General features: G+C 40.3%; 1 protein-coding gene and 1 pseudogene across 1 annotated transcript in view; one reads left to right on the plus strand and one right to left on the minus strand.

Annotated features, from left to right (window-relative positions):
* The window catches only part of MGA (MAX dimerization protein MGA), a 167,899-nt gene extending 150,194 nt beyond the window's left edge, over positions 1-17,705 (minus strand). The window contains exon 1 of the mRNA XM_042942329.1: positions 17,654-17,705. The gene's annotated coding sequence lies outside the window, so the exon portion shown is untranslated. The remainder of the gene's footprint in view (positions 1-17,653) is intronic.
* Positions 10,800-11,296, plus strand: LOC122222156 (annotated as a pseudogene).
* Positions 17,706-20,879: the final 3,174 nt, after the last annotated feature.

The raw sequence follows: 20,879 nt of genomic DNA on the forward strand, positions 1-20,879 counted from the left end.
AATCTCTATACTCAACATGGGGTTCAAACTAACAGTCCCATGATCAAGACTCACATGTTCTGAGTCAGCCAGATGCTCCTAGCAAAACTAAAATTTTAAATACCAACAAATTAAGTTCAACATAAGCCAACAGTGGGACACATCTGCAAAAAACTCTACAATGGAGGTATGGCATCCAGATCCTGAGAGGAAATAATTCCTCTATATGCTAAACCGGCATGCCTAAATCTGGACTAATATATTGTTTGGGGCATCATCTTTTTTAACATTTATCTTATTTTTTTATGTTTTATTTTATATTTGAGAGAGACAGAGAGACAGAGCATGAGCAGAGGAGGGCAGAAAGACGGAGACAGGATCTAAAGCAGGCTCCAGGCTCTGAGCTGTCAGCACAGAGCCCGATGTGGGGCTCAAACCCACAAACCATGAGATCATGACTTGAACCAAAGTCAGACCCTTAACCGACCGAGTGACCCAAGCGCCCCTTTTAATGTTTACTTTTGAGAGTGAGAGAGAGCGAGTGCGTGCGTACACACACAAGTGGGGGAGGGGCAGAGAGAGCGGGAGACACAATCTGAAGCAGGCTCCAGGATCTGAACTGTCAGTGCGACGCGGCGCTCAAACCCACGAACTGTGAGATCATGACCTGATCCAGCTGACGCTGGACCCTTAACTGACTGAACCACTGAGGTATCCCTTGGGGCATCATGTTTTAAGAGGACCAAAGGAGGTCAGTAAAGGTGGTGAGAATATGCAGAACCTACAATGTATTAAACAAAGACTGAAATCATTGAGGGGCACTTGAATGGCTCAGTCAGTTAAATGTGGGACTTTAGGTCACTATCAGGTCACTCAGGTCACTATCTCATGGTTTCTGAGTTCCAGCCACAGGTGAGGCTCTGTGCTAACAGCTCAGAGCCTGGAGCCTACTTCAGGTTCTGTGTCTTCCTCTCTCTCTGCCCCTCCCCTGCTCACACTCTGTCTCTCAAAAATAAACAAACATTAAAAAAGTTTTTTTTTAAATCATTGACAATTTTCTTAGTTTTTTTGTTTTTGTCTAATTTTAATAAGCATTACCAGAGCATTAAACATTAAAGCCATTAATTCATTAAATAATCAACAAGTATTTATTGAAAAACTACTATAGGCCAGGAACTGTTCTGGGACAAAAATCCCTCACCCTCTTAAAGCTTACTTTCTAGAGAGGAACACAGAAAATAAAACAAGAAATAACATAATTTCAGATACCTACAATCTTACCACTAACCATAACTCTGAATTTCCATATGCACATATATATTTTTATATATATTTAATTTTTTCATAATTTAAAGCAATAATCTTGGCATTTGGTGTTCTACTCTTCATTTACCATTAATTTGAGAACATATTTTCCAAGTTGCTACAGAGCTTTTAATTTTTTTTTTTTTTTTTTTTTAAAGGAGGCTTCAAGACAGTGTGGTGCTTGAACCCACAACCCCGAGATCAAGAGTCAGATGCCCTATCAAATGAGCCACCTGGGCACCCCTGTATTTTCTACTTTTAATACTACAGTTTACTAACTATTCCTCTATTCTTTCACACATGTTATATCCAGCCTTTGCTGTAAGTGCAACAAAGGACCAGAATGGCCATCACTTCCTTCTCCAGAGGAATGTGGGCAGAATAGGCAGTGAGCTGTTGGTTTTGCAGCAGAATGACAAAATTGATAGCAACAGCCCACGACATTAGGACTAACATGCTTAAATAAGAAAGAAACAACCCATATCCAATCACTCCAGGCAAAACCTCAAGTATAAAAAGAATTTGTGTTGAGGTGAGAGTAGGAGACCTGGGCTCTCTTCAGAACACTGCCTTCCTATTGGTAAGGATAGAATTCTGTGGCATGTGAGAGTGCACCACCAAGCCCAGAGGAACTTCCTCAAATTCCTGGAAAGTCTATGCAGAACCAACAAATCGACATCCAAAAATCAGTCACGAGCCACTGAACAGTCCACAAGAATTTGCAAGGATTTGATGATAATTGGTCTCAAAATCAAAAATGATTTTCATTATCACTGCCTAGAAAATGTAAGATGTGAGAAGATAATTTTTTTTATGAAGATAATGTAAAAGGGTCATTTGAAGGATGTCATGGAAGCAGGAATAAAATATTCCATATGCTCTAGAGGGTCCTGGAATGGAAGTTTCTGGACGGATGATTTCATGTCAGTACAAGGAAAAATCCCTGACCTCTAAAACCACACAACAATAATACAAGTTTCATCACAAAGCGGTAAGCTATCACCAGATATATTTAGCAAAAAGTGACTGATTGCCTTTTGTGGCTTTGTAAAGAAGACTCAGAATCTGACTGGGGTTTTTTGTTCTTGTTCTTTACCCGGATCTTCAATTCGGTTTGTTTCGTTTTATCAAAGTTATCCATGAACAGAGACTAAAGAGGTAAATACATACAATGGCTTTTTACAAAAGCCAGTTATCTTCCACTACAACAATTCCCCAATTCCCAGGGTCAAATTTTCAACTTTCATGGCTGATTCTTTTGGTATACATCTCCTTATCATTACATGTTTTTTTCTTCTTTTCTCCAGTTTTAGGCACTATTAACTTCCCACCATATGAGATCTAGCTCTCCTTCCTCTTCACATCTCCATGTACGTGCACACTTCCCATTCCCTAGTCTTCCCAATATAATTATATAATGCTAATTAAATCAACACTCAAGGTTCAGGGGCCCCTAGTGGGGCTCATTCAGTTAAGCATTCGACTCTTGATTTCAGCTCAGGTCATCATCTCACAGTTCATGGGCTCAAGCCCCAAGACTGGCTCTGCACTGACAGCATGAAGCCTGCTTGGGATTCTCTTTCCCTCTCTCACTGTCCCTCTCTGCTCTCTCACCTGCTCTTTCTCTCTCTCAAAATAAATAAACTTTAAAAAAAAAATCAAGGTTCATATAAATCCAAATCAAAAGTAGGCACGCAGTATACTTATTAGGCTAGGCTACACAAAGAGATCCCCAATTACCAGTCTGGTGAGTGAATATTCAGATCATTAATTAAGCCAGTTCCCTTCCAGAGTCATCCCAAGACTGAGGCTGACAGCAATTCTATCTTGAATACAAGGCTTCCGAGGCTGTCCCAGATGTTACATCCCATATAGCCACGGGAGGCAAACAAAAGAACACATGAGGGAGGTCAGGCCCACTACCATTCACATTCCACTAGAGAAAGTAAGTCATGAGATCTAATCAAACTACAATAGTGATTGGGGAATTCTGACTAGCTGTGTGCCCCCAAAAAAGGGAGAGCAAATTTGAGTACATAGTTAATGGTCTTTGCCCCATATACCATGATTACTTTTCTTCAAAAATAGTGAAAAAAATTGGAATGGACCTTAGAAACAGGTGGTAGAGGAAGAGGAAAGGAAGAAGGGAAAATAAATCAGTTAACTAAACCTAAAGGAAGGTTAATGAACATTCCAAAAAAAGGAGAGAAAAATTATAGGACGCCTGGAGGGCTCAGTCAGTTAAGCATCCAACTCTTGGTTTTGCCTCAGGTCAAGATCTTGCAGTTTTGTAGGATAGAGCTCATCAGGCTCTGTGCTGACAGTGCAGAACCTGCTAGGGATTCTCTCTCTCCTGCTCTCTCTGCCTCTCCCCCGCACACACACTCCCTCTCTCAAAATAAATCAACTTTAAAAAAGAAAAAAAAAAGGGGGGAGGGGGCACCTATGGGTGGCTCAGTTAGTTGAGCAACCAACCTTGGTCAGGTCATGATCCCGCCATTTGTGGGTTCCAGCCCAACCCTGGGCTCGCTGCTGTCAGCGAAGAGCCTGCTTTGGATCCTCTGTCCCCTCTCTCTGCCCCTGCCCCACTTGTGCTCCTTCTCTCAAAAACTAAACATTAAAAAAGAGAGAGAGAGAGAAATTAAAAGGTGATTAATTTATTCAAGAAACATTCTCCTTTTGTTATGTACCACTCTCCACATTAAGTATAACAGACAACATACAGACTAACTGCAATGCAGTATCCTCAATTAGATCCTGGAACAGAATATGGACTTTAATAGAAAAACTAATGAAATCCAAGTCAAGTCTGGAGTTTACTAACAGTGATATAACAATATTGGTTTCTTAGTTTTGACAAATGTACCACAGTAATGTAAGAAGTTAACATTAGGGGAGGGGCGCCTGGGTGGCTCAGCTGTTGAGCATCCTACTCTTGATTTCAACTCAGGTCATGATCATGCAGTTTATGAGACGGATCCCTATATCAGGCTCTTTACTTACAGCACAAAGCCTGCTTGGGATTCTCTCGATCTCTCTCTCTGTTCCTTTCCATTTGCACTTCTCTCTCTCTCTCTCAAAATAAATAAACAAACATTTAAAAGAAAAAAATGTAAACGTTAGAGTAAATTGGGTGATGGGTATACAGAAATCCTGTATGATCTTTGCAACCTTTCTATAAATCTAAAATTATTCCCAAAAAAGTATTTTAAAACATCAGTAATAATGGTTCAACCACTGCAGTGCCTCAAAAAATTAAGCAATATGATTCAACAATTCTACTTCTAGATATATACTCATAACAACTGAAAACAGAGGGGGGCCTAGGTGGCTCAATCAGTTAAGTGTCCAACTTCAGGTCATGATCTCACGGCTTGTGGGTTTGAGCCCCGTGTCAGGCTCCATGTAGACAGCTCAGAGCCTGGAGCCTGCTTCAGATTCTGCTGTAAACAAAAAAAATGTGGTATCTACATACAATGGAATATTATTCACCCTTGAAAAGAAATTCTAACACATGCTATGACACGGATGAACCCTGAAGACATTAGGCTAAACGAAATAAGGTAGTTCCAAAAGGACAAATATTTTGCATGATTCCATTTATGGGAGGTACCTACAGTAGTTAAATTCATAGAGACAGAAGTAGAATGTGGTTTCCAGGGACTGGAGGGAAAGAACGGTAAGCTAGTATTTTCTGAATACAGAGATTCAGCTTAGAAAGATGAAAACTCTGGAGACGAATGGTGGTGACTGGTTGCACAATAATGTGAATGTGCTTAATGTCAAAAATCTGTACATTTAAAAATGGTTACAATGGTATATTTTATATATATTTTACTACAATTTAAAAAAAAATACAGCTGTATATAAGCACAATGACAGAGGTCTGAACAAAATATTTCCATCACCAGAAAAAGATCTAAAACAAATTGTGACTTCACTGAGATTACGACATCTAAGGTAGTTTTGAGCAAAACAGTCACATTAGGGAAGAATACAGAAGGTAGGAGGTACTGAGTAAGACAGAGGCACAGCAAGTTTGGTACACTAGAGCAGGGGTCAGCAAACTGCAGCCCTATAAGTCATGTTCTCCCATGGGTTTTTGTACAGCCCACAAACTAAGAATGGTTTTTACATTTTAAATGGTTGAAAAAAAGTTAAAATAAAATTTTATGACATGCAAGAATTAAATGAAATTCCAATTTCAGCACCCATAAAGTTTTCCTGGAACACAGCCATAATCATTTGTTTACATGTTGTCTATGGCTGATTTCATGCTACCACAGCAGAGTTGCATAGTTGTGACAGAAACAATAAGACCCACAAAGCTTAAGGGGCACCCAGGTGGCTCAGTTGGTTGAGCATCTGACTTCAGCTCAGGTCATGATCTCACAGTTCATGAGTTCGAGCCCGCATTAGCTGTCTGTGCTGACAGCTTGGAGCCTGGAGCCTGCTTCAGATTCTGTGTCTCCCTCTTTTTCTGCCCCTCCTCTGCTCACGCTCTGTCTCTTTCTCAAAAATGAATAAACATTAAAAAAAAGTTTATTATCTTGCCCTTTAGAGAAAAAGTTTGCCAACCCCTGTCCACAGGCCTGTAAGTAGTACATGTAGTACAGATAAATCAAAGCTATGTATGGAGGGAGAAGCATGGCAAATGACATAAACTATACAGTAGCAGGCTTCATGTACTAAGCTAAAGAATCTGAACTTGTCTCAACTTGATTCCATTTATTCTGAGAAGTCACTGAAGAACTGTGTAGAGACTAATCTGATTAGATAAACCTTATGGAAAGACAATAGCCGCTTGCTTTTAAAGGTATCTAAGTTATTCATTTTATTTACTAAAAGAACAAAACTTTCCACTAAAACAAAAAGGCATAAAATAAAATAAGCCTAGATGCATATCAATAAGGTTAACAGTGATAGCATATTAAAAATTTTTATCTCCTGGGGTGCCTGGCTGGCTCAGTCGAGAGCATAAACTCTTGATCTCAGGGCTGGGAGTTCAAGCCCCACGTTGGATGCAAAAAATAAAATATTTTAAAAACTTTTTTTATCTCTTTCTTTGTGTTTATCTAGGTTTTTTAATTCTTCAAATCTGAATTATAAAACTGCTTTTGTAATCCAAATACAAAAATCAGTATTTTTAAACTCCTATTCACATACCCACAAAATTTGTTTCCTATGTTCTATAATCTTCTCCCCACCTTTAGATAGAAAAATACGTCTAGGAAAACCTACACATAGAAAAACTATTAAAGTATGCCACAGTCACACTTATAAAGGATAAACGACATTCTACCTTTTTCAAATTATGTATAATATTTGCTTTGCAGACATGAAAAAATAAAACGTTTGAATCCAAGTACTGGCAGGACAATCTCTTCCAACATAGGGCTTTTGTTATATCCAACAAAGAGCCAAATCAGTATCTTAATGAAACTAAAAATGTTAAAGGATAGGAGAAAATGCAGAGTTTGAAAATCAAAATGTTGAAAACTGATGCAAGATAAGACTGCATATAACCCTGAGAATATAATTATGTACTTAAGAAATGCAAACTCCTTGATTTATACCCCAGTACTTTGCACTTAATGATACACCGCTTGTTAAGATTATTTTTTAATGTTACGTTTCAGTTCTTCCACTAAGTTGTCAGATATTCATGTGCAGAGAACCATGTCTTTTATTTCTTTTGTGAGTCCCCCACAACACCTCATACAGTGCCCATATATGGTAGGTGTTCAATACATGCTTAGGACTGAATGACAAAATAATTAACCCTACTTTGAGCTCACAGACTGAAACCCTCACACCTACAATTTACACCACTAAGCCTCCCTCTACGCAACAATTTAATGGACATTCCTGGGGCGAGTACTGCTGATTCTACTGGATTTTTTACATTAGGCTTCTTCCTAGCAAAGAGCTCAAAGTACACGTGTAATGTTAAAATAGAATTCCTGACTACTGAGAAGGTGGGTGGGAAAGTAGGCAAGTGAAGGAAGAATCTATTATAAAAGCTCGCCTCCGAAGAAATAAGCATTATTCAGCCCTAGAGATTAAAACATTCCTAAAATGTCTCTGAATTAAGACTTCTGACACCATTTCATTAAACTTTGTACTAGCTAAATTCTATCACAATATCATTAAAACCAAAAACTGACCATTAAAAAAAAATCCTGAAAATCTCAGCTAACAATCTATACTACTGTGCATTGTAAGATCTAGTTGTAATTATTTACTCTTTTCCCAAAACAAAACTTCCAATCTTTTTCAGAGCATTATGATTGAACATCTACCACATGCTAAGCACTGAAAAAAAACAAATGAATAAAAAAACCAGTCAAAATATCAACTGATTTTGTGATCTGCTATAAATTAAAGTACCAACGACAGAGCTGAAGAAGCACCATGCAGTGAGGAGACAACTTCTGTGGAAATTACGCACCAAATTTAAGCTGGACATTGAAGACTGAGCAGGAGTTTGAGGCAAAAAGTAAGAAGGGGAGAAAGAGTACTCCTGGCAAATGCAGGGCTATATACAAGCAGAGCACACTGGGCATGGCAGGATATGGAGGGAGAGGGAGAGTTAGACAATGATGGGTCTGGTATGAAAGCTATGCAAGTTGGAATTTATGCCCCCAGGTAATGGACACAAAGTGTAAATCTTCAGGTAGGCAGTGACAAAAATCTGCAGAATCAGTTCATAAAACAGAAAGAGGTCATATTACAATCATCTTAAAGGCATGATTTAATACTGTACCATATAGACAAAGCTGAGTATTGGGGCGATGAAGATACAAAAGAAATCTAAGTATAACTTATTCCTCTGTCCATGCTTTCAACAGAGTCTCAGGGCTCAGTCACTGGCCCTCTTTACTCCCTGCCTGATCTTATGAGACCCATATTTTTAAAACACTATATACAGGGGCATCTGGGTGGCTCAGTCGGTTAAGTGTCCGACTTAAGCTCAGGTCATGATCTTACAGGTTTGTGAGTTCAAGCCCCGCATCGGGCTCTGTGCTGACAGCTCAGAGCCCGAAGCCTGCTTCAGATTCTGTGTCTCCCTCTCTCTTTCTGCCCCTTCCCCACTCATGCTCTGTCTCTCTCTCTCTCTCTCTCAAAAAGAAATAAACATTAAAAAACTAAAAAAAAAAAAAAACCACTATATACTGATGGCATCCCAAATGTATATTATATTCACGGACCTGACTTTAACTCTAAGCTCCAGACTTAAACAGTCAACTGCTTCCTCAGTGGTTATTACTAGATATCTAGTAATATCTCAAACTCAACACTATCCAATTCAACTCTTCATAGTAAACCCCAAACTAACTAACTCCTTCTAGTTTTCACCTCTGTACATGGCACCAGTTGCTACAGCTAAAAAATTTATCATCTTTGATTCCCTCTTTCTCTCACCTCCCACAACTAACCTATCAGCAAATTCTATTCCTTCTACCTTCAAAATGTACCCTGAATCGGACCCCTTCTCACTCCATCACTGCCTCCCTGATCCAAGCCATCATACTGCATCTTACCATTCCAGTGACTTCCTATATGGTCTCCTACTATCCCTCTTATCTCTATAGCAGTCAAAGTGACCTTTTTAAAACATAAATTAGGCTGTGTCATTTTTCTTTATAAAACTGTCCAATGAATCCCATCACACTTAGAATGAAATACAAAGCCCTTCTGGTGTACCAGACTCTATATCATTTGAAACCACCAACTACCCAGTATCATTTCCTACCACTGTATCCCACCACCACCACTTCCAATTATTACTCCAGCAAGAATCTCCCAACTATAGCACACCAGCCTTTTCGCACTTCCTCGAAAATCACAAACTGATTCTCACCTCAGTCTTTGCATTAGTATTCTCTCACACCATTTGAAATGATCCACGGTGGTATGGCACACTCCCTATCATTCAGGTCTCTTTATGCTCAAGCCTTCATATTATGCTCAAGCTTTCAGAAATAATATAGAAACATTACCTGACAACCTATCTAAAAGAACCACTAAACCCACCACCACCACTCACTCTTCTCTCATAATATTTTCTTCGCAGCATTTTTATAATATCGGAAATCATATTATTTATTAGTGTCTAACTAGAATATAAATTCCATGAGAGAAAGGACTTATTCACTGTTCAATCCTTAGACTTAGTATAATCATTGGCATACGACAGGGCTCATTATTTGTTCTTGAATGAACAAATTAACTTAATTGGTCTAATCTTAAGATTTTTAATTTATTTTTTATTCTGAGAAAGAGTATGCAACCAGAGGAGGGGCAGAGAGAGAGGGAGAGAAAATCCCAAGCAGGCTCCACACCATCAGCACAAAGCTCGATGCAGGAATTGATCCCACTAATCAAGAGATCACAGCCTGAGCTAAAACAAAGAGACGCTTTACCGACTGAGCCACCCAGGTGCCCCTGATCTTATTTATATTTTTCTCCTGTCATGCATAACTAATTGCTTCCCCACTTTTGGATTTAGATCTATTTCACAATTATCAGGCTTTTCTTCCTAGAACAGAGATATAAAATAGTTTAAAGACTGTTAAAACAAGCCATACTATACTAATGCCTTTAATTCCTTTCTATAATTAGCCCTGTCAGCAACTTGTTCAGTTATTTTGACTATAACTTCCATTATCCTTTCTACATTATCAGAATTTTCAATGTACTGATTATACATGCTATAAATATTGACAGATATAACCATAAAGAAGGTTATAACATTTTTTGCATTGCAAGTAACACAAGTTGGTTTTTTGTTTTAATTTTTTTTTTTAACGTTTATTTATTTTTGAGACAGAGAGAGACAGAGCATGAACGGGGGAGGGTCACAGAGAGAGGGAGACACAGAATCTGAAACAGGCTCCAGGCTCTGAGCTGTCAGCACAGAGCCCGACGCGGGGCTCGAACCCACGGACCGTGAGATCATGACCTGAGCCGAAGTTGGACGCTCAACCGACCGAGCCACCCAGGCGCCCCTGTGTTGTTTTTTTGTTGTTTTTTTTTTTTAAGAAAAAGTACAGAAAAAGAAATACAGAAAAGCAAACATTTGAAAAACAAATTCAGGAGTGCCTGGGTGGCTCAGTCAGCTAAGTATCCAACTTCAGTTCAAGTCATGATCTCACAGATCCTGAGCTTGAGCCCCGTATTGAGCTCTCTCCTGTCAGGATGTAGCCTGCTTTGGATCCTCTGTCTCCCTCTCTCTCCTCCTCCACTCATTCTCTCTCAAAAATAAAATAAACATTAAAAAAACGTATTTCAAAATATGCTTTAAAAAAACTCACAGGCAGGTGATGAAGGTCGACACCAAGAGTAATAAGTCATGCTGATAGTCTGTACTCTAACCCCAATCAATAATGAGAAAAATACCAAACCCCAAATGAGGGACACATTACAAAATACTGACCAGTATGCCTCAAAACTGCCAAGATTATCAAAAATAAATTCTGAGTTCTTTTGCTCAGGCCCATGGCACTGGCAGAATGGGCAAATGTCATGGTCTTCATACTGCCAAGAAGCTCCATAGCCACAGATGGGATCAGAAGTGGCATGGTAAACAGTACAAGCAAGCCCATTTGGGCACAGCCCTGCAGGCCAACCCTTTTGGAGGCACTTCCCATGCAAAGGGAATTGTGCCGGAAAAAGTAGAGGTTGAAGCCAAACAGCCAAATTCTGCCATCAGGAAGCATGTCAGAGTCCAGCTGATCAAGAATGACAAAAAAAAAAAAAAAAAAAAAAAAATCACAGCCCTGTACCCAACGATGGTTGTCTGAATTTTATTGAAGAAAATGATGAGGTTCCAGTTGTGGGATTTGGTCACAAAGGTCATGCTGTCAGTGACATTCCTGGAGTTTGTGTTACGGTTGTCAAAGTAGCCAATGTCTCTCTTTTTGCTTTGTACAAAGGCAGAAGGAAGAATCAAGATGATAAGTTTTGATAGTAAAAACATGACAATAAATTTTCATATGCCAAAAGACAGTCTGAGAAGCTATCATAGCTAAAAGGATCTCAAAGAGACATAATTACTCAAAGTATTGTGGCTGTGTAATGGTGCTAAAAGGCAATAGCTTACTGTGAACTCTCTGGAGATGCCTTGGAAGATCAAGCAATCAGCTTTGTTTGCAGTGAAGCTATAGCCATCTTGATAGCACATTCCTTATTTGTTTTCACTTTTTCCCTACCTCATTTCCTTTTCCCCTCTCACACCTTCTTCCCTGGAATTTCATCCATTAATAAAGAATTAGTATACCAGCATTATCAACAATAGCCAAATTATGGAAACTGCCCAAGTGTCCACTGATTGGCGAATAGATAAAGAAGATGTGAGGGGCACATGGGTGGCTCAGTTGGTTGAGCGTATGACTTCTGCTCAGGTCATGATCTCACAGTTCATGGGTTCGAGCCCCAGATCGGGCTCTGTGCTGACAGCTTGGAGCCTGGAGCCTGTTTCGGATTCTGTGTCTCCCTTGCTCTCTACCCCTCCCCCACTCATGCTCTGTCTCTAAAAAATGAATAAACCTTAAAAAAAAATTTTAAAAAAGAAGATGTGGCATACATACACACACGCATACACATGCACACGATGGATATTACTCGGCCATAAAAAAAAGAATGAAATCTTGCCATTTATGATGACATGGATGGAGCTAGAGAGTACCATGCTAAGCAAAATAAGTCAGTCAGAGAAAGACAAATACCATATGATTTCACTCATTATGTAGAATTTAAGAAACAAAACAAATGAGGGGCATCTGGCTGGCTCAGTCAGTGGAGTATACAACTCTTGATCTCGGGGTTGTAAGTTCAAGCTCCACACTGTATGTAGAGACTAATTAAATAGATATTTAAAAAACAAAAACAAATAAGCAAAGGAAAAAACAAAAAACAAGAGACAGGCAAACCAAGAAATAAACTCAAACTACAGAGAACAAGCTGATGGTTACCAGAAGGGAAGAGGGTGGGGATGGGAATAGTTAAATACGTGATGGAGTATTATGATGAACACAGGGGTGATGTAAGGAACTGATGAATCATTATATTGTAACTAATATTACATTGTGTGTTAGTTAACCAACTGGAATTTAAATAATAAAAAGCATTGGTACATTAAAAAACTTTTTTGTGTGGTATCCTGGAATAGAAAAAGGACATTAGAGGGGCACCTGAGTGGCTCAGTTAAGAGCCCAACTCTTGGTTTAGGCTCAGGTCATGATCTCACAGTTTCATAAGTTCAGCCCCACATGGAGCTGTACATTGGCAGTATGGAGCCTGCTTGAGATTCTCTGTCTCTTTCTCTCTGTCCCTCCCCAACTCATGCTGTCTCTGTCTCTCTCAAAATAAATAAATAAGCTTCAAAAAAATACAAAAGAAAACAAAACGTCATTAGATAAAACTAAAGAAATCTGAGGCACCTGGGTGGTTCAGTCAGTTAAGTGTCCAACTCTCGGTTTTGGCTCAGGTCACCATTCCATGGTTCCTGGGTTCGAGCTCAGCTGATTTTGGCTCGGGTCATGATCTCAACAGTTTCTGAGTTCGAGTTCGGCACTGAACTTGGGTTCATCAAACTTGGGATTCTTTCTCTCTCACTTTCCTTCTGCCCCTCCCGTGGTCGCACACACACACTCTCTCTCTCAAAATAAATGAATAAACTTAAAAAAATAAAAACTAAAGAGGTGCCGCCTGGGTGGCTCAGTCATTTAAGTGTCCAACTTTAGCTCAGATCATGATCTCACAGCTCGTAGGTTCCAGCCCCATATCAGGCTCTGTGCTGACAGCTCAGCACATGGAGCCTGCTTCAGATTCTGTGTCTCTCTTTTCTCTCTCTCTCTTTGCCCCTCCCCAGTTTGCACTGTCTCTCTTAAAGATAAATGAACATGGGGCGCCTGGGTGGCGCAGTCGGTTGAGCGTCTGACTTCAGCCAGGTCACGATCTCGCGGTCTGTGAGTTCGAGCCCCGCGTCGGGCTCTGAGCTGATGGCTCGGAGCCTGGAGCCTGTTTCCGATTCTGTGTCTCCATCTCTCTCTGCCCCTCCCCCGTTCATGCTCTGTCTCTCTCTGTCCCAAAAATAAATTAAAAATGTTGAAAAAAAAAATTTAAAAAAAAAAAGATAAATGAACGTTAAAAACTTAAAAAATGAAATCTTATACTACAGACTTTAGTTAATAATAAATCAATATTCATTGGGGTTCATTTTTTACAACATATATACCATACATAAGATGTTAACATGGAAAACTGGGTGTTGGATATATGGAAACTACATTGTCTTTAGTTTTTCTATAAATCTAAAACTGTTCTAAGAAAATGTTTATTCTTTTAAATTCATACAAAAACCCTACCAAGCAAATGAAATCACCATTACTTTACATTTGAAGTATGCCATTTTAATTTTTTTTAATGTTTATTTATTTTTGAGAGAGACAGACAGAGCATGAGCGGGGGAGGGGCAAAGAGAGAAGGAAACAGAATCTGAAGCAGGCTCCAGGCTCTGAGCTGTCAGCACAGAGTCTGATGCGGGACTCAAACTCACTGCGAGATCATGACCTGAGCTGAAGTCAGATGCTTAACCAATGGACTTAGCCACCCAGTCGCCCCTGATGTATGCCAGTTTATTATTTTTATTTTTGACAAAGACAGAGTGTGAGCTAAGTAAGGGCAGAGAGAGAGGAAGAGACAGAATCCACAGCAGGCTCCAGGCTCTGAGCTATCAGCACGGAGCCTGATGCAGGACTTGAACTCACAAACTGTGAGATCATGACCTGAGCCGAAGTCGGACGCTTAACCAACTGAGCCACTCAGGCGCCCCTGATATATGCCATTTCAGACTTTTATGTAAATTTTAGACTTATAGACACATATAGGCATAATCCTACAAAAATGTGATCATACTGCATATAATTTCATAACTTTTTTTTTACTTAACAAAATATATGCTTTTAAGTCATTAGATCATGCCTATTGGCTATAAGGTATTTTCCTCTATAAAAGTACCATATTTACTTAACCAATCCCCTATTATTTAACATTTAAGTTTTTCCAGATTTTAGCTATTATAAAAAATACTACAAAGACAACTCTTAAATAAACATCTTTACAAACTTACAAATTAACCAAGAGAAGCTGGTGAGTCAAAGGGCACACAGGTTTTTAATGCTTTCAATAGGGATAGCCAAAATGCCCTTCAAAAACGATATTCAAAGATAAATATGCACTAACAGTAGCGTATGTGTGCGAATTTCCTCACTCCTATGCCAATACAATATTAACAGTTTATTACATACATGCAAACCTGCCAGACTAAGTGGGGGAGAGTGGAGCAAGTTGTTCTGTGTTACTTGTTTATAAATGAAAAATAATGTTTTTATCTTTATTATTTTCATTTCTCTATGTATGTGATCTATCTAGTCACGTCTTTTGCCCATCTACTAGATATATTAAGATTATACTTGTAAGTCCAACACATGATGCAAAAATTTCCCCCCCACATCTGCCTAGCATTGCTCATCATTGGATCCCCTACACCTGAGAAAATGCCTGGCACATGGTAAGCACTCCATAAATATGTTAAACCAATACTAAGCGAATAAATTTGTCTTCATAATGTTTTTACCAACTACAGGTTGTTTATTCAAACAATATCCACCATTTTATGGATTCTGCCTTTACAGTCATGCTTAAAACAGCTCATCCCATTTCAAGATTCGAAAAATGTTTACCCATTTTTTTAAAGTAGTAATCCTCTGACTTCACTTTTTTTTTTTTAAGATTTCATTTTTGGGGTGCCTGGGTGGCTCAGTTGGTTAAGTGTCCGACCTTGGCTCACAAGTCATGATCTCACAGTTCATGAGTTAGAACTTCACCTTGGGTTCTGTCCTGACAACTCAGAGCCTGGAGCCTGCTTCAGATTCTGTGCCTCCCTCTCTCTACCTCTCTCCCACTCGTGCGTGCGTGCTCTCTCTCAAAAATAAACACAAAATTTTAAAAAAATTATTAAAGTTTTTATTTTTAGGTAATCTCTAAACCCAACATGGGGCTCAAACTTACAACCACAAGATCAAGAGTCACATGCTCTACCAACAAAGCCAGCCAGACGCCCGACTTCACATTTTATATTTAAATATTTAATTCATGTTGATTTCATTTACATTTTAAGATTCCATTTTATTTTCTTTTCAAACAGCCAAATGTTCCAACACAATTTTGAAATTCCTTCTCAACTAATGTGAAATGCCATCTTTCTAATACTAAATAGCTTTATATACTTCTAAATTTATTATTGTTTCACTACTCTATTCCAGACCTACTGCTGTTTTATCATAGTTTTATTTGTATAATCACTAGTACAAGACCCCCCCCCCACACACACACACACACACTTTACTTTCAAAATGATTCTTACTTTACAGATTCATTCTTCCAAATGAACTTTATAATCATTCTGTCAAATTTTCAAAAGGTAATACGGTTGGAATTCTGTGAAATTACCAACCATATGAGCTAGTTCAAGTTAATCTCTGTCGCTATTTTCCTTGTTGGTAAAATGGAGAAAATAGTACCCACATTATATAGGTTTGTTAACAAAAGTAAATGAATCAAGATATATAAAGTATTAAGCTAAAAAGATGTTAACTATCATAACTGTTCAAAAATGGTAACTACTGTTATAAAGATTACTCAAAAAAGGTTTTCCAGACTGTGCTCCCACAAAATTCAAAGGCCCTTTAAGATACATCAAAGGGTAGGACAAAACATAAGAAGTGATATGAAAAATACATAATTAATGTCTGCCTCATTTCATTAAAGCCCTGACCCTTGGTAAACTGAAGAGCTGGGAGCGAAAACCATGAAAAACATCAAAGGCTGGTGGCAAGGAAGCCTCAACAATTTTACAAATATTGGCCAACCAAGTGGAGAAGACGACTTCTAGGTCCTTCTAGTCAGTCTTATGGGGCATTAGCAAATCCCTTCTAACTACTGGTTTCCAAGCTCCACAGTTAAAGAACAATACTACTTACCTCTTGATTTCTTTCCAGGAAACACAGAGACTAGCCCTCTAAAAGACAGACTACTTTTCACATTACTGAGTGGGAAGGCACAGAGTATAAATGCAATTGATAAACATGGACAAATATGCCCAAAATATTACAAGAAATTACCTCCAGTTTTCCTACATCACTGCAGTAATGGAAGGGATAGTGTGTGGGGGGGTGGCTCTTCTTGTGGGGAGACAGGCTCGTCTCATTTCGTTGTTAATTCTTTTGTTATCTGCATAACACTGTGGGATTAGGTAGAGGTCACATACCACAGGGAGGACTTAAAAAAATCCTACACAGAATACAAATGAGAAAATGGAAGCCGAGAATGGCAACAGGACTTGATCATTACGAAAGAAGCCAAAGGCCTAGACGCCAGAACCCCTAATTCCCAGACCACAGCTCATTCCACTACACCAAACAGCCTCTCGCCGACGCTTGCCACGCTTCGAAGTGGGAGGAGCAAAAGCAGACGGATCAGACCGCAGCAAAGACGCTAAAGAAAACCACAGGTCGGCTCAGTCAAAGGCACGTGACTGGCCACGCCTCTCCCCTACCACCCTCCCCCTTCCCCGCGCCAGCAGCACGCGCTGCCAACCTCATCATGTGACCTTCACGCGGCCCCAACGCTCCCCCTGCTAGGCGACTCTTTCCAGCAGCCATTTTGCCGAGAACTTGTCGTCCGTGCTCACAGAAGGGCAGGACGCCACGAAAACCCGTGGCCAGATTTTACAGGCTGCACACGCGCTTCGAAAGAGCGCTCGCGCCGTGAGGACTGAGCCGAACCTCATTGAACACGTCGCACCCCGGGGCGCCGGGGAAAGCTGTGGGTGCGCCTCAGCCTGCGATTGGCTGTGGCGTCCACGTGACGCCACTGCCCCCCCCCCCCCATTTTCCCCTACCCCCCCCCCACAAAAACACCCAAACAGACTCTTAACACCTCGCGCCAAGTACACGCCACTGGGCGCGTGGGACCAACGGGGCGCGTGGCAACTAAGGCGCCTGCGCGTACCTGCCAGGGCCGATCGGAACGGGCCCACGCGCCGCTCCGCTCACGGGTCCCGGAATCCTCGCGCTGCCGGACCACCCGGCTAGTCATTGGCTGCCAGGTTTGGTCACGTGTTTAGCTCAGGCCCACCCCTAACCGCTAATCACCTGGCACCGTGCTCGAAGCGGCGCCGAAAGTCATTCGCACGCGGAAAGGGAGGGTAGTTAAAGGACCTCCTTTTTCGCCGCTTTGGAGTTACGTTTATAAAGGGGAAACGAGAAAGCCGGGTCTCAAAACTAAGTAAGCTCACACCTACCGGTTTAACTTCGCGTGCCTCTCCAGGAGCCGAGAACCATCGCCCTTGGGCGCTCCCCGATGCACGCCGGGATACGTCTGGCGCCCCTCAGTGTGCTGCAGAGCATGCCGGGAAAGGCACCTCTCCCGATTTCCTGGCTCTCACCTCCAGGGTGTTCCTTTCATGTCCCCTTGAAAGCCTGGTTCTTGGGCTGGGAATGAGGCGACTTCAGTAATTATGGGAATGTGACTGGATGTGAAGAGGCACTCTCAGTGCCCCCTTCCCCCACTTGTTCCCTTTCTGTGGTCTTGGGGAAACCGCTTAACCTTTCTTCATGGAGCGTGCATTTAGTGCCTGCTGAGTGCTTTTGTGAATATTGCAAAAAAACAAACAAACACACAGTGAGAGTACTTGCCTACAATGAAACTACCAGCTTTTTATGGTCAGTGGAAAATAATGCTAATTTAAGTACAACTTAACTGCAAATCCCACTAGGGAGTGGAAATAATGCTTGAAGTTTCTCTTAGGATAGAAGACAAGACTTTTCTTGCTAACCTTACAGCTATTGTTGGGGAAAGTGGGGGTAGACAGAGCAGGAGGTATTTTAAAGGGGCTAGAGATGTGACCATATTACATTTTATGGTTCTACTTGTTCTAGCTATGGTATATTGGAACCAAGAAAAACACCATCCGCTAATACTGAAAAAAGGTGGTCTTAGATCGTAAGGAGTTAATTTTGTAGTATTCACAGGCTGACCTCCAGGCCAAACCCTGATATTTTACTCCCAGAAAGCCCCCAATTAGAACAATTCATATCTCTTTTGCTATGAACTCCAGTCCTCAGCTCTTCTGATTTCAAAGCTATTTTTTCAGTTAACAAAGGGATGATTAAGGCTGGGGAATTTGACTAGCACTGGTCAGACTGACAAGAGTGCTGATTTATAAAGTAGAAATTAAATGTATTAATTAACAATGTGGTTACTGAGCCAAAACACAGTTTGGGGCACCCTTTTCTTGTTTCAAGATAGTCAATAAGCCTATTTAATCAGAAAAGTATTGGGGCACCTGGGTGGCTCAGTCAGTTAAGTGTCTGACTTTGGCTCAGGTCATGATCTTGCAGCTCCTGAGTTCAAGTCCCATGTGGGGCTCCATGCTGACAGCTCAGAGGCTCAGAGCCTGGAGCCTGCTTTGGATTCTGTGTGTGTGTGTGTGTGTGTGTGTGTGTGTGTGTGTGTGTGTGTGTCTTTTTGTCTCTCCCCTAGTCACACTCTCTGTCCCTCTTTCAAAATAAACATTAAAAAAGAAAAGAAAATTGTTTTCTGACTATAAAATCAAAAGAAAGGGAATTAGATGATTACATGTAGTAAAACCATAAGGGGCCCCTGCCTGGCTCAGTCGGTACAGCACATGACTCCTGATCTTGGGGTTGTAAGTTTGAGTCCCACCTTGGGTGTAAAGGTTACTTTTTTAAAAAAACCTTTAAAAACCTAAAACCATTAAATTATAAGCAAAACTATGTTAAACTTGAAGTTATAAAACACTCCAATATACTTGATTACATTCAATCCTAACAACGTCCACGAGAACAAAGTACTATACTAATATTACCATCTCCTGAAACGATCTTGAGTGGGAAACTGGAAAATGTGTTTTAATATGTTCTCCAAATGATTTTGATGCACAAGTTTGGGGTCTGTTGGCTATAGTTGAAAGAGCCCAGGCCTTGAAGTCAGACCCATCTGGGTGAACCTGCATATCTCTCCTTTACTGTACGTTAACCTTGAACAGGTTTTTTAACTTTCTGAGCCTCAGTTCCTGTAAGTGCAGGTTGGGGGCAATCACACCTATTCTTCGACTGTTATGATGATTCTGAGATAGAAATATTTAAATTTTTTTTTTATTTTTTTTTATTTTTTTATTTTTGAGAGAGAGAGGTATGGAGGGAGGGAGGAGAGGCAGAGAGAGAGAGGGAGACACAGAATCCAAAGCAGGCTCCAGTCTCCAAGCCGGCAGCACAGAGCCCGACGTGGGGCTCGAACTCACGAACAGTTGAGATCATGACCTGAGCTGAAGTCAGACGCTTAACCGACTGAGCCACCCAGGCGCTCCCGAAATATTTAAATTTTTTAATGTTTATTTATTTTTGAGAGAGACACACAAATCTTGAGCAGGGGAGGGGCAGAGACAGAGGGAGACAGAATCTGAAGCAGGCTCCTGGCTCTGAGCTGTCAGCACAGAGCCTGACGTGGGGCTCGAACTCACAACCCCGAGATCATGACCTGAGCCGAAATCGGATGCTTAACTGACTGAGCCACCCAGCTACTCCGAGATAAAAATATTTTAAAACACCTGTCACAGTCCCTGATGCATTGGAGGCATTCTGTAAATGTGACTACTAGTTAATTGTAAAGGTTGTATTCTAACCAGTGTCCTGTACTCTGTCCAACAGCACACTCTTGAATCCTTTTTTCTCCACTATTCTGTTTCTCCCCTAGACAGTGCTAGAGGCACACTAACAGATTCTTACACTGCAGATCTTTTTTAGACTTTGGTGACTGTTGCCCATCTGTTGGTGCATATTGTTACATTATCTCCCTCCTTCGTTTCAAGTTTTTTTTTTTTCTCTTAACTAATGTTAAAATGCTGAACTGTAGACATTACTGAAGTAAAATAATGATGATACAGAGATACTTAGAGAGTGGAGGGGGCACTTAGAGAGTGGAGGAGTGTTTTGTTTCAAGTAGGTTAAAAATTGTTTACATTTAAATACCGCAGAGTGAAGACATCCTCAAAATTTGCTCTTCATTTATATAACACAATATTTTAGATGTTCCCTTCCCAGTCTCCTTCCAATGGTTTCTTTTTCAGTATCTTCATACGTTTCTAACAAAAAGAGGGTTTAGCTGAAGCGAGTTTCCCACAGACATCTGAAATTTAATATTTCCTAAGTGAAACTACCCATCCCTTCACTTTACACACCAGCTACTACTGCCTTCCCTTACATAGGCAATTACACCACCATTCCAGTAAGTCTCTCGGTCTAGGAAACCTCCTAATGGAATTATAAGGATAATTCCTTATCTGTTCCTTCTCATCTGTTTACCACATTTAATTGGTCAAAAAGTTCTATTTCTAATACTTAAACATCTTTTAAGTCCAAACCCTAATTTCCACTTCTTCCACCATTATATTAGTTCAATCCTTATCTTTATCAGACGCTACAAATATAAATATTTCATTATAATGA

Source organism: Panthera leo, chromosome B3 (genome assembly GCF_018350215.1).
Source record: "Panthera leo isolate Ple1 chromosome B3, P.leo_Ple1_pat1.1, whole genome shotgun sequence".
NCBI classification, from domain to species: Eukaryota; Metazoa; Chordata; class Mammalia; order Carnivora; family Felidae; genus Panthera; species Panthera leo.